We start from the raw sequence: 16,036 nt of genomic DNA, 5'->3' as shown, positions 1-16,036 counted from the left end.
TCTCTCAGTTGTTCTGCCCCCGCTTTGTGCATTCAAAGCACTTTCTGATGTAGATCCACTTGAGAATTTCCTATGAGTTTCCTCACTAAAAACAACACTGATCACATCTTCACATTTTAGGGTAATAGATCTAGGAACAGAATTACTCACAACCATTACCAAGCCATTTCAGTTTTCAGGCAAAGAACACAAAATCAAGAGAGCCCTAATTTCTTCATCAAAATTGATACCCACAGAAGATAACTGACTAGTAATAGTATTAAACTCATTTAAATGATCTACAACAGATCCAACTTCTGCCATTTTTATATTAAATAAACGCTTCATGAGAAATACCTTGTTTGAAGCGGAGGGCTTTTCATACAGTTTTGCTAGGGTTTTTATCAACTCTTCTGTAGTCTTCACTTTTGTAATATTAGATGCCACCAATGGTGCTAGGCATAACCGAATGCTTCCAAGTGCCTTTCTGTCTAAAAGATCCCATTCAACATCTGACATAGATCCTTGATTCTTGGCTTTGCCTTCCAACAACTTCCATAAATCCTTCTGATATAGATAGTCTTCCATTTGCATCTTCCATAACTAGAAGTTCTTCCCATTAAACCTATCAACCCTCAGCTTACCCTCATCTGCCATTGCTCCCACTCAACCGTGAGACTTTCCTACAGAGGATAACTGAAAGACAACCTCGCTCTGATACCACTTTTTATGATAAACCACAAACAGAAATAAAAACTAAATGCAAATATAACCAATAACAAAAAAATAATAGATCACACAGAAATGAACACAAGGCATCGAGATTTAATGTGGTTCACCCAATCCCTGGGCTACGTCCACCAAACAGCAAGTCCGATCTTATTACAATCTAGTGATTACAACTTGATTACAGTCCGTAATCCCTTATAGCTGAATATCGCCACAAGAAGCAATTTCACATCACAACATAATGAAAATACCCAACCCTAAACCCTTTTATACAAGTATTAAATCGCTTTAGGGTTATAACATGTCGGCCATAAATTAGCCATAACTTTAGAGGCGAATCTACGAATAGTACCAAATTTTTTTTTCGGGGTGATGCCCCGAACCCCACTAATTTTGGAGTATGTACAATACTTTCTTGATCAGTCACCATAATCTAGCAGGATCTTGTCTTGGGATGTGTGTAGACCATTTTAAGGTCAATCTTCTATTATGTAATGCTCTAGAAACTTGTATAAGTCACTTTGGCAAGTATGAACAAGGATGTTTAGGTTTAGGTTAGGTATCACTTAGAGAGTCTGGATGGGAATACGAACTAGAAGAATTAGAAGTTTGAATTAAGGACCTATGAAAATTCTAAGTTTGAAATTTTGTAAATCTTGTTGGCCATAACTTGGAAGGCCTCATAGCCATGCATGTATGCTAAGAATTTGATGAATCAATAAAGTATTTGTTATTCTCTCTCCTTGGTGTTGTTCTTTGTGTTATTTTCTTCCATTGTGTTTACTCAGTAAGGTGATTGGATGATTAGGTGTGCCTTTGGCCCCGTCTGTTCAATTCGTCCATGTGTCAATCACATTAATATATGGATGCCCATCACCTTGGTAAATACCTGTCTACCATATATGGATAGATGAATGTTTATCCCATATGAATAGGTGGGTGCCTAATTATACAAACAATTGAACACTTTAACTTAAAAGCCAATAATTAATTGAAATAAAAAATAAGTATTTTATAGTATGGAAGGATAATAATAGATTTTTCCACAAGTATTTTTTTAAGTGATTTTCATCATTTATGCCTAAATATACAAACAACTGACCACTTTAGTAATTAAAAGATAATAATATATTAAAATAAATAAAGTGGGCATTTCATAGTATGGGAGGGTAATAGTGTTTTTTTAAAGTAGTTTTAATTTTCAATAGGCCTTTGGTTAGTTGGTGAAGTTGAAAGCTTCTTAAAGAGCCCACCAAAAATTAAGTATTGCTAAATGGTTTTAATCATGTGACTATTTGATTTAAATATGGTTTCTTTGATTTATAAGTTAGTAGCACATTAGTGTGCATCTGCAAAACTACCTTTGAATGTCTTTAGAAATCTAAAACAAGCTCATAGTATGCCTCTGCAAATTCCCTATTTAAATATGTGGCTTTCACTTTTTATTTCTTTTCAATGAACCCATGGTTAGTGTGCATATGTAGAACAACCTTTTGAATGTCTTCAAAAATTCAGTCTTTTAAGACAAGAGGAAACAAGCTCATGGTATGCCTCTGCAAATTCCCTATTTAAGCCTTTGACTTTCATTTTTTCTTTCTTTTTAATGAACCCGTGGTTAGATACAATCTTCTCTGTACCGTGAAAAGTCCACAAACATTGCCCTATTTAGGTTTGTGAGATTCTTAGTGATTAGGGCTTTATTTGATCTAATTAGAGAGGTTTTATCCCTTCCTTGTATGCAGATAAGGCGATTACTTTACAAAAGTGTTAATATTCATGATTTAGTAATTTAGAAGGTGCTCGACATAAGTGGCATGTAGGCATGAATCTCTCTGATCAAATTAGGGAAAACAATATTTTTGTTAAGAAGGCAAGGATGAGCCGTGAATCTACAAAGCATAACACTAACTAGTAATGTCCTAGACTATTACAGCCAAGTAGCGACCTAGAACAAAACTGGTCATTACAACTTAATGACATACCTTCCAACAAATTAATAAAAAAGTGCCATATTTGCAGAATTACTACTACATAAACTTCTAACATAAAATGAGAAAGCTAACCAGTCTAATAAAATGCTAGGGCCAAGGTCCGTACTTTAAGAAAACAATAACAACCCATCTTATCTAGGACAATATAGAAAACACACAAATTAATCCAGTAACCCCAATAGGATCAGTAAACAGAGTCATAGAAGCAAACATTAAAAATAAAATAACAGGGCCCAAGTTGTTAGGCCTTCATAATAGCTTCCCAGTCATTCATGAGGTTAAGGACTTCAGTCGAGTCCTCGGGATCTCCTGTGCCCTGCTCATCCTCGAGCTTGTCCTCCTCTCTCTTTCCTATTATCACTAAATAAATTATTTATTTGAACAATTAGAAATTTTAATAGTTATTCCGCAGACCCAGATTTACGGTACGAGGTATGCAAACACATTGCAACAACATATGAAGTGACTGATTTTTTAAATTTAAAACTCTTCGAAGATAAGATGCATTCTAGGCTCTAAAACACTAGAGCTGCCATAAATGTATTCTAGTGGCGTGGTAACGGAACTAAACAATTCCATCTTCTTCACAATTTCTCAAACTCTTGCCGCAATCCACCCTGCAATTCAGAGAAAAGAAAGGGTTTATATCGTCGTAGATTATCTTCGTTCACAAACGCCTGTGGAGCTGAGATCTGAGCCTCATCTGCACAGCTTAAAAAAAATGGAACCGATAATCGATTTTGCCACCCTTTATAAATCACGCGGTGAACTGCGCACCTGTATCTACCATTGCTCCATGCCTGCAATTACATATTATTAACAACTACACTCTAAGAAAAATAGATAAACTATATACTAACGGCAAAGACAGAAAGGACTGATTTGTACCGTAAGGCAGATCCCTAAATTTACAATAAGCGAATTTGGTGAAGGTTTGATGTTGATCCACTCCCCTTGTTTCGATCGAACCTGAAGCCCTTCCTCTTCATCATTGTGAAGGATTGTCACGCAACCCCGATCTGCGTGAGCAATCAGAGCTTCCTCCCCATTAGATTTCCCATGCGATGAATACCCATTTATTCGCAACAAGGCTTTACAATTCTCAAAATCAGAGCGATAAAAAGTCTCAACGTCTAAACCCAAGCTCGCAACTATGAGTTTGATAATCTTCTGTGCAAGATCTGACAGAAATAAACTGAAAACAGGCATCGCCTCACTGAAATAGAAAAACACCAGAATTTCATAAATGAAAAGAGTAGTAATGCGAGAATTTTATACACGAGAATTAGGAACAAAAACGAAACACGGATAGATATACCAGAAGTTTGAATTGCCTTCCTGGGGCCATATCTTTCGGGACAATTCAAGTATTGAATCTGGATTGGGCATATCAACCAAGCCAAATGTTTCAAAAGGAATCGGAATACCGGCTTTGCGTGTCTAACTCTTCGAAGGATCAGAAGTTGTGACTGTGTCTTTTACCTCCATGGACATCGACACCAAATCCTGGCTAACAGATGAAACCTTTTGCAGAAGATCTTGTGGAACTCCATGATTTACTATCCTGAAAGCCCCCCATTCTTCACAAGCCTTTCCGAGTTTCACAACCTCCGGATGATATTGAAGATTGTCTCCTTCGATTCTATTTGGAAATTGTGAGATGTCAATCACAGGGAACCCATCTTCCAGAGGAGATGGTATCAAGGAGTTCATGCTGCATTTGGGACTGGCAATTAGGGGAAAATTAGTACGGCAGAATTTTCAGGCTATATTCAATGAGAAATAGACATCCTATATAATACTGATCTTATATCTGAAAGGATTAAACAGAGAATGAAAATGTTGCAATAAGAAGAAATACACAACACCGGGATTTATCCTGGTTCACCACAATAGTGGCTACATCCAGACTGCAGAGTATTGAATTAATAAGAAAAAGTTAAGTTACAAATGAGCAGGAGCAGCATATAAAAGGGCTCCAATAATATTACAAATGAAGAGTCTTTGAAAACCAAGAGACTCGATTATTGGAGGGAAAAGAAGACTTGACTGTTGGCCTTCACAATATCAACAAACTCCCACCTGAAAGACAATCAATGCTGCAACTGATCACCCAATACCTTGCTCAAAGAATGATCTATCTTTTCTTCACAAGCCCAAGAGAAGTTCTAGCACATTCGAACTTCTCTTTGGCAACAACCTTCGTGAATATATCAGCCGGATTTATCTTGGTGTCAATCTTGACAACATTCAGCTTGCCCTCTTCGACTGCATGACGAACAAAGTGAGCATGTGCATCAACATGCTTGGAGCAACATTGTGATGACTGATTATGTGCCATGAAGATCACACTACGGCTGTCACAAAACAAATTATATTCATTTTGATGAACTTTCAATTCACCAAGTAACCGCTGAAGCCAAATCATTTCCCTTGCACCTTCGGAAAGAGCTAAGTATTCAGCTTCAGCTGAAGAAAGAGCAATGCAATGTTGCAATCGTGAAGCCCAACTGATCGTAGCTCTAGCAAATGTGAAGGTGTAACCAGTGGTAGACCTTCGTTTGTCCAAGTCTCCGGCAAGATCAAAATCAGTGTAACCTTGTAGTTGAACTTTGTTTCCGCCAAAACATAAAACATAATTTGAAGTATCTTTTAGATACCTTAGTATCCATTTGATGGCTTCCCAATGAGCTTTGCCGGGATTGCTCATGAACCTGCTCACAACTCCCACCACATGAGCAATGTCGGGGTGAGTAGAAACCATAGCATACATAATACTACCAATGGCTGATTTGTATGGAATTTTCTCCATAAATTCTTTTTCTTCCTGTGTTTGAGGACATAATTCAGAACTTAATCGAAAATGACCAGCAAGAGGAATAGGAGTTACTTTTGATTCAGCCATGCCAAATCTTTCAACAACTTTGTCAATGTATTGTTTTTGAGACAAAGTGATTTCCCTCTTTTTCCTATCCCTTGTGATTGTCATGCCAAGAATCTTTTTAGCCGCCCCTAAGTCTTTCATTGCAAACTTGCTTGCCAATTTTTGTTTCAACTCATTAACTATTCTTTTGTTTGAGCCAGCTACTAACATATCATCGACATAAAGAAGAAGGATGACAAACTCTCCACTTGGAAGTTTCTTGAAGTAGAGACATGGGTCTGATTCACATCTTGTGAAATTATGCTCAGCTATGAAGCGATCAAATTTTACATACCACTGTCTTGGGGCTTGTTTCAGGCCATACAAGCTCCGATTTAATTTGCAATAAAGGTGTTCATGTCCCTTCTTTACGAACCCTTGTGGCTGCTCCATGTACAGTTCTTCTTCTACATCACCATGTAGGAAAGCTGTTTTCACATCAAGTTGTTCTAATTCAAGATCCCATGTAGCTGCTAATCCTAGAACAGTTCAGATAGTTGTCATTTTGACAACTGGTGAGAAGATTTCATTGAAATCTATCCCTTGTTTTTGATCAAATCCCTTTACCACCAATCTGGCTTTGAAGCGTTTATTGCCTTCCGCTTCATCTTTCACATGATATATCCACTTGTTTCTAAGTGGTCTTCGATTAGGCGGAAGAGATACCAAATCCCAGGTTCGATTCTTGAGTAAAGAATCCATTTCTTCACTCATCGCTGTTTGCCATTTATCACTATTGACATCTTTGAGAGCTGCTTTGAATGTAGACAGTTCTGAAAATTCTGAAACTAGAATTGAAGGCTCTGCTTCTTCAACGTACAATAATTCATAATCAGAGAATTTAGCCGGCATTCTTCATTCTCTAGTGGATCTTCTCATTTGGGGTTCTCTGTTCTCTGGTTGAACCAATTCAAATGGAGAACCGGTTACACTACTTCGCTGGTTTAAATGTTGAATGCCCTCTCTGCTGCTTGAGAATAGATTATTATGAAGTGTGCCTTCTCCTTGTGATATATTTGTATTGGGTGCCTCAAAACTGGTATTACCAAGATGCTGGTCTGTGCTCCCACCATGATTACCCTGCACATTAACGTCCTGCAAATCAATTTGTAGACCTTGTGAAACAACTCTAACACATTGCGGATGGAGTTCTGCACCCTGTACATTCACCTCTGTTACGTGCGTTTGAACCTGGTTTTCATTTGCCCCTTGCGGATTATGTGTAGGCTGCGGATTAGTTGGACCTACACTCTGAAATTGCCCACGTTTATTGCCAAGATTGTGGCTTGAGTTTCCACCGTGCTCAAATGGATATAGTGACATACATTTACTGTGAGTACTCTGTATATAGATGGGATTGCCATGGATATCAATTGGCACAGCCTGCGAATTACTCTCATCCTCCAGATTGATGTCCTGTAGTTCTATTTGCCCACCCTGCATTGGTGGATGAGCATTATAGTCCTTTGACTGATAGCCCATTGTAGTAAGAGGATCCCTTGTGCTTTGGTTTGAAAAACTTTCACAAGCTTGATCGTGATGGAGAGACAAATTCCTGTCATGAGAAGAGATATCAGAAAACTCTTGTGTAGAACTATCATCATGTCCTGTGTTCCCAGGAGTGGAAGAAGATGAAAAATTTGGAAATAGTACAGAGGTGGGACTATATGAAATAGTGTTAGAAACTATTTGTGGATTCAATCCAACATTCCTTTGTGCAGCGATTGGCACAAATTCTTTTTCAGACATTTCCTGAGAATTTAATGCTGGAAAGGTTTTCTCATTGAAGACAACGTCTCTGCTTCTAATAATCTTCTTATCAGTTAAGCTCCAAAGCCTGAAGCCAAACTAATCCTCTCCATAGCCAACGAATATGCAAGGCTCAGATTTAGGATGCAACTTGCTTCTTTTTTCTTTGGGCACATGTGCAAAAGCCTGACAACCAAAAACTTTAAGATGAGAATAAGAGAGTCTTCTACCTTGCCATTCCTCTTCTGGAATTTCGACGTTCAACCTTGAAGAAGGACATCAATTAATGAGATATACGGCTGTATTACATGCCTCAGCCCAGAATTCTTTTCCCAATCCTGCATTAGAAAGCATACACCGAGCTTTCTCCATTATTGTCCTTTTGAGTCTTTCCGCTGCCCCATTTTCTTGAGGGGTATAGGGCACAACTTTCACCCTACGAATACCATTATCTGCACAATAATTGTCGAACTCCAGCGAACAAAACTCACCTCCATTATCCATTTTTAAACATTTGATCTTATGGCCCCTTTGGTTTTCAACAAGAGCTTTGAAAACTTTAAATTTAGAAAAGACTTCAGATTTATTTGCCATCATATATATCCATACTTTCCTAGTACAGTCATCAAGGAATGTAACAAAAAAATTTGAACCTCCTAAAGAGCTTACCTCAACCGGACCAAAGACATCCGAGTGTACAAGTTCCAATGGTTTCTCCTTGAGATCATGTCCATCTTTCAAGAAGCTGACCCGCTTTTGCTTTCCGTAAAGGCAATGTTCACAAAATTCCAAATTTGCTGATTGTAGACCTGGTAGTTGATCCCTTTTGAGCATTATCTCAAGGCCCTTTTTGCTCATGTGGCCTAATCTTTGATGCCAAAGTGTTGCATCGCTGCCCATGACTGTCATAGCAGCCCCTATTTCAGTAGGCTTCTCAAGAAGATAAAGATTACCAACTTTGTTTCCCTTGGAAATTAATCTCGAACCCTTGGTAACTTTCCAAGTATCTGGAGATAAGAATGGATAATATCCTTGGGCAAAGAGCTGACTAATTGAAATTAGATTTCACTTTAATTTGGGAACATGGCGAACATCTTTTAACAACCATTTCCCTCCATTTTCCAACGGTAACAAAATGTCACCTTTGCCAACTATTTCACAGGATTTTTTGTCTCCAAGAAATACCTCTCCAAATTGACCACCATGGTAGTTTGTGAAACAATCCTTACATGAAGTAGCATGGTAAGAAGCTCCGGAATCTATCACCCAAGAATCTGATTTTGTATCACTTGTAGAAAGAACTAAAGCACATTCATCTTTCTCATAGGCTGTATTTGCTTCCATGTTTCTCACATTTTCTTGTGCTTTCTTGTAAGCCCGACAATTTCTCTTTGTGTGGCCAGGCTTACCACAAAACCAGCATTCACCATTCCTACCTCTTGACCTTGAACGATTGGGTGACTTTGATCTTCGCTGATAGTAATTATTATTTCCTCTATGATGGCTTCTTCCTCTTCTCTCAGTGCTGACCATAGTGAGAGCATCACCGGATGAGGAGTCTTTGTTACTCCTTTTCATGTCTTCACTTAATAAAGTGGCAACAACTTCATCATAGGCCAGCTTTGACTTTGTAGAGCTTGAAGTACTTACAGCTGTAACTACGGGATCCCAACTATCAGGTAAAGAACATAACAAGATGATTGCTTTGGATTCGTCATCTTGAGTCATACCAACCGAGCTTGCTTGACATAATAGGGTGTTCAAATCATTTATATGATTTGACATTGCAATCCCTTCCTTCATTTTCAGTTTGTAGAGTTTCTTCATAATGAAGATTTTGTTTGCAGCCGACGCCGTTTGATACATATTCTGAAGTTTGTCCCAAACATCTTTTGTTGACGTCTCATTTGAGACATTGAACAAGACATTTTTCACTAGTGAGAGAAAAATGGATGCCATTGCCTTGTCATCCATCTTTTGCCAATCTTCATCAGTCATTGTAGACGGTTTCTTAGACTTTCCTTCGATTGCAAGAGCCAAGTCTTGCTTAACCAACAAGGAACGCATCTGCACTTTCCACAGGCTGTAATTCTTGCTTGTAAATTTCTCTATTTTCAAGTCCTCCATCTTTTCGAAAAATTCAACACTGATTTTCCAACCTGCACACCTCGTGCTCTGATACCAATTGAAAGGATTAAACAGAGAATGAAAATGTTGCAATAAGAAGAAATACACAACACCGGATTTATCCTGGTTCACCACAATAGTGGCTACGTCCAGACTGCAGAGTATTGAATTAATAAGAAAAAGTTAAGTTACAAATGAGCAGGAGCAGCATTTAAAAGGGCTCCAATAATATTACAAATGAAGAGTCTTTGGAAACCAAGAGACTCGATTATTGGAGGGAAAAGAAGACTTGACTGTTGGCCTTCACAATATCAACAATATCTCTTCGACCAATACTTCATCCATTCAAAGCTTGGCCACCAAGCAAACTAGACGTAAGCACGACACAAGTGTCAATGAGAGAATGATGGGCCGCCCTACAAAAGTTTCTTCGGTCACCACGAGACATTTCTTTTTGACTCGGAAATATAATAATAACAACAATGTATCGAGTCTTGCACGGAAAGCCAGAACTTTTAAACCTACGCCCACAAGCACTTTCATGTGTATTTTCTGTAGGACACATCTGTTTCCTTATTGAGTGGCTGAAAATTATACAAATGCATTGAAATCATGTTTGATTGATTGAATCTATACCTTACATGTTTCCTCGAATATACAAATGATCTCTATATTTAGTTCCTGCCGACAGGCAGCAAACTAGAGCATCTGGGGTATGCTTAACTTGAACTTTTGTTTAGTTAATCAAATTTTTGAATTTTCACATTTGTCTATTTAAAGATAATGTTTCTTTATTATTTTATTTTAAAAAAAATTATTTATTTATAATTTTATTTGTCAGTAAAGTGAACAATTAGTGTTCCATTTTAAAAAAATCTATCAATTGATCAAACAATGAAATTTTTCACCATGCACATGGATAGCACAACAATAGATATTATTTTCAAATCTGAGAGACACAGAAGAGATTATAAATATATACGAAAAGTCTAGATATTTGGCATGTCTATTTTAGCATTTAATGTAGCTTCAGAAGAAAGTTATTCGCATTGAATGTATTTCATCCATTGGAATTTAAATTGGAGAAAGTCTAAAATCTAGAACACTCATCTATTGTATATGGTAATCTATCTTTTCAGAATCTCTTCCAAATGAATTTGCAAAGCAAGCTGTGTGAAGCTTTCAGTATTATGTTACCTCCATTATTGTAACAAATATTAAGGTAAGAAATTGTCTCTGTTCAAGTTTTACTTTGTTCTTCTATCATCTTCTCTTATTTTAATTTCTAATTTGTGCAAGCATTGTTTGTTCTTTTGTAAATAGTATTTTTCATTATTTTGTAATTTTTCTTTTGGCCAATTTAGATGGTTCTCTGTAGCTTCCCCCTCTTAAATATTTGACATTCTAGAGCTGGGTTGTGATTACAATTTCCAAATTTTCTAAAGGAAGCCAAATAAAAACAAGAAGACATTGTTATTGTTTAGCAGCAACTTGTTTTTATTTTTAAATATTTTTTGTGCGCTACTCTGTCAAATGAGAATCCAATATTCTTGTACACAATGTGCTTATCTGTCCTACCTTCAAACATATCTAATTTTTGTCTTGAACACCAAACCCAACAATGGAGCCATCGGTAATGTATTTGACCACATTTCTATTTTACTTTTTGAATTGTATTGGTGGATTTCTTCCCGAAGGCTTCTTGTTGATAGCTTTGAATATTCTTGTAGGTGTATAGTGAGAGTGATTTTCATTGAGGCACTGTTGTAGAGTTGAGACTTTTAAATTTTTAGGTTTTTTCTTCTTTTCAGATGTTATATAAATTACATCGCATTTACAGAGTCTCAGAAGATTAGAAAAACTCTATTCTAAGCATATTTATTTGAAATTTTGTTTGTTTTTGATAAAAAAAATGAAATGGATTGATATTGGGGTTAAATGGTGAGCAGAAAGTTGTTTCCCTCTATGGATTTGTAAATTGAGTGGTCAACAAACAAACTTTAGAGAGGTAGTCAAATCCAGAAACAAAAATCAAACACTCCATTACAAGTCATTAAATATTGAAACAAACACATTGTCTCCAAAAGACCAAAATTGGGTAAATCAAAGCTTACTATTGGGAAAAAAAGCCTAGACCTATTTTTGAAAATTAAAATTTATCAACATTTAAAATATGTACATCTTATCCTAAAAGATGGAATTTTTAAGAGGAGTTCTATTTAAAATGTGTACACTTAGTTATCAAAAACTGATTAAATATATTTTGAATTGCATATATCTATTTTTGAATGTATTGAAATTTATCTTAAAAAATTTACAATTGTACATCAAGAATTGTCTTTCAAATTTATAATTTAGATCGAACAATTTTTTTCTCTTTAATTAATCAATATTAGTCATATTTTTAACATTTGTAAATTACTATTTTTATCATTTATAAATTACTCAATCAATCTATCGAAGTCTATATCAAATCATGATTAGTAGTCATTAATGTTAATTTTCTATTTTTGTCCTTGCCTCCATCTTTTGGCAATTCCACCAAAATTTGGTTGACCAAGGCTCGCCAAATGTCCCTAAGTCGTTGTTTCCTTGCATCTCCATTAGCTATAAATAGAGGGAGAATCTCTAACCTGACATTATGGTCGAGATCACTATTTGCATAACACTCGTTCTAGAGGTGTTTCAACTTTGTGGTTTTACAATTACATGCGCAGATATAATTTTTACCAAAACTTTTGGACTAGGACAATAAAAAGTCATAGTGAAACAATTTTCAATATTTTTTTGATCAACATCAAATTTTTGTTCACCATTATCTTTTTACAAATTTTTGGTTAATAATAATAATATAATATTACTATTATTACTCTCCATATTACTATGGGTAGGAACTAGACGCTATGCATCCTTGTCGATATCTGTCACTTTACATCATACTGAAACTATGAGCCTTTTCCTTTTCCTTATTTGATGTGTAATATGAGTCATTCTCTCCATCATTACCTTGTAATATTAGTGATTAGCACCATAACAAGGTGCAATGGTCATGTCTACAAAAAGATGGAGGGCAAGGAAATATATTTGAGTGCGAGGAGACAATTTTGAGCAATTTTAATCTAATCTAAGATAACAATTAGTTAAATCTTACATAAACTGATCATAATAAATACATTTGTTGGTGTTCATGAACTATTTTTGTCTCTATTTTTCTTCCATATCCCTTGACATTGCCTTGTGCACTGCACACAATCTTTCTTGGCTTGGAATATTTCTAACACTTTACTACACATTAATAATTCATATTTCTTTAGATTACAAAATCCAATAACACAGATTGCCAACCTATATGAAATCATGTTGAAGATAATATTTATAAAATGCACATTAATACACTCATCATTAAACTTGATATATATTAATAAAATCATTATAATAGTATCTAGGACTATTGTGTTTTTCTATGCATCCTATAACAAATTACATAACTCTTCTTTTTTCTTCTTAAATACTTAATACAAGCATGTGATCAATTTCAAAATAATTCACATGTAATATTTGTCATGTGCATAAATTTTAAGGGCCTACATGTTCCATATTGTTGGCATAATTGCTCTTCAAAAATAGGTCACAAGTTCAAATCATGTAAGGGTTAGGGTATGCAAACTTCATTTGTAATACAATTAGGTACCTCTTACATGAATTAGAAGCTGCTAGTCTCAATGATGTAAGGACAAGTCTTGCTCTCCAACCCTACCTTCTCTTAGGGTATTCTCTAGGCCACTACTCTAGCCTATTAGGGTTCTTCCACTAACCCTAGCTTAGGAGGATCCTATTCCCAACCCTCCACCTCTTCAACTTTTCCACACCAATAATGAAGCCAATTCAACTCAAACATGCTCCATGAATGTCTTCTTGGATCATCCACACTAAGTGCTCAAACATGATCAAAACTAACCAATAATGGAGAGGAAGGTTCATTTCTAGGGCATTGGATCCATTCCAATTCTCATCAACTTAAAATTCAAAGAAATCCCTATCAATTTCAAGAATTTGTTCCAAACTAGGCCTAATAGGGCTAGCTACAAGGAATTGGGCCATAAAACACCCTTTTCGGTTTATAACTCAAAACTTGCTTAACAAAGAGGCCAATAAACTCCATATTCTGACACCATTTTGGAAGACCTTCCAAATTTACCTAGTCTCACTTGCTCAACTTGTCCGTATAATTGGATGCTAAAATCAAGCCCAAAAAGAAGGGTTTTGCACAATTTTGTCAACATTCACAAGGGATTGATCAACCACATAGAAAAACCTATTACCATGACCTCTCATTTGCTATGAGGCTTCTCCACACTCATTCCCTCCTCTCCACATGCTTTTATTGAAGTAATGAATGCATTCGACCCATCCAAATGCTGCTACAATCACTGTGATCCTTAATCATGCCCCACTAGCTTTCCTAGGGCATCACTACAAAAATAGAAGGTGTGCTATCTAGGGCCCAATATTTTACACACCTAATGTACAAGGAGTCATCTCACAAATCCTAAGGAATCATATAGATGCTATGGTAAAAATGTGAGTTATAACCCCATGAGTAAAGATTGTTTGGTTCAGACTAGCAACATGGCTAAAAACAAACTATTTACAAATGCAATAAAATAGAACTAAAAAACCTATCTACTTACACATAGAATAAGGTAATAAAATCTACTAACTCATGCACAAGCTACAATGTAGAGATCAATCCATTAATTCACTAATGCAAAGCTAAATGCCCTAACTATGATAAAATTACTTAGTAATTATGCTTGATTATTAATCAAACTTACTCCAAATAGGTTGAGGGAGGCCTTAAATAGGTCCAATGTACATGTCCCAACCGTTTTAGGTAGTTATTCAACCCCTTTCTCAAAGATGCACTCAAAACAACAAAAGTTGTCATGATAATATTTACAATTTTGCAAAGTTGTCATGCAAGTTGACAACATTTTGCATAGTTGGACCAAACTTGGTCAAAACCTCATGAAACTCTACCAAACATTTAAATATGAATCTTAGGACATGAAATCACTATTCTACCCTTGATTTGTCTAGTTTAGCCTCTTGAATGCACAAATTTCATGTTTGACAACAATGATAATATTTGCTCAATACTTAACAACCTTGAACAAACAAGTAACATTGCATGTTTCCAATGACCTAATTAGACATTTTAATGATCAAGTCACACTCTAGGACTAACTAGACCTCTTATTATACTAGTGGCTTGGTCAAGGCTAGTACAAGCCAAAAAATATAAAAACCCTAGGTAGAAAGATACCCTTACCTAGGTGCTCTTGCACCATGCTCCCCCACAAAAAGGAAATCATGTCACTCATGTGGACAAGAAATCTTTAGTAATTTATAACTTCTTGAAGTCTATAGCTGTAACCCATGTTGCTTCTAACTCTGGCTTGTGCTTCCATTTGATGAGGTGTTCCATGTAGACCTTGTGTTTAGTGCTCTTCTTGACCCTTGAGTCTAGTACCTTTTCAGCTTCTAGTTACATCTTGGGAGGTAAAACATTAGGTTCTACATCCTTGCCAACCTCTTATTTGTTTGTATCCATTTTAGTTAAAGGTCCCTTAAACTTAATCAAGTTTTCCACATCAAAGACAGGTCAGATGCTCAAATTATTAGGTAGATCCACTTTGTATACATTATCCCCATGTAAGAACCCCAAATAGGCTCTACGCTGATCACTGTTTGTTTCCCTGGGTGTAATAATTGTTTTTGGTTTGTTTTTGAATGTTTTAAGCTGTTTTTGGGTTTTTGAGTTGATGAAAAGAAAATACAAATATTGAAAACTAATCTACCTCAAATTATAACTCAAATCTGATCAAATTCATTTATTCAGATGGCTCCTAATGTTTGTACAATACTTATTGCTGGAAGCATACATTAAAAACATCATCATTAATAGTTGAAAAAAACCTGATTTTTGTCTTCGATATGCAACCACGCTACTGGTTGCTTCCTCCTTGGGCAACGCCTATCAAAAACCGCAATATTAAATCTTTGATTTTTAATTCACTGTAGCGCTGCATTGTTCACAGCACTGTAGCTGCTGTTATAACCCCTTCCAACCTGTAACAGATTCATCCAATTCTTTCCTACTAAACACAATATTGACTCTAGAATGAAGTCAACTCACAGGCAAAATTCAAGTGATATTTCACACCCTCAAATTGCATCAACTCTGAAGATACTACGTCCTCCACAGTCTGAATTCTTCTCAAACTTGTAGAAACCCTTGTTGCCACAACTTCAAGAAATTTCACAAGGCAAAGTTTTAAAGAACTTCTCATAACCTGCTCTTGAAGGAAGACAAGGTTTGTTTATAAGGACTCCTCGACTCCAGAATGAGTCTCCATGCTCAATGTGGGATAAAAGATATAATAATAACATAAAAAATGTTATTACATTAAAACTTAGAAAATCCCTTTTAATTTTTCCATAAGCTTGGACCCACAATTAATTGAAACAATGGCCC

General features: G+C 36.0%; 1 pseudogene; it reads right to left on the bottom strand.

Moving 5' to 3' along the window:
• Positions 1 to 3,203: 3,203 nt before the first annotated feature.
• On the bottom strand, positions 3,204 to 4,412 carry LOC149543737 (C4-beta,C20-epoxidase-like; annotated as a pseudogene).
• Positions 4,413 to 16,036: the final 11,624 nt, after the last annotated feature.

This window comes from Cupressus sempervirens, chromosome 8 (genome assembly GCF_028749045.1).
Source record: "Cupressus sempervirens isolate cs-2001-9-10 chromosome 8, ASM2874904v1, whole genome shotgun sequence".
In the NCBI taxonomy this organism is placed as follows: domain Eukaryota; kingdom Viridiplantae; phylum Streptophyta; class Pinopsida; order Cupressales; family Cupressaceae; genus Cupressus; species Cupressus sempervirens.
Note: the sequence above shows the minus strand (reverse complement) of the source record. Positions and strands in the feature narration are given on the sequence as shown.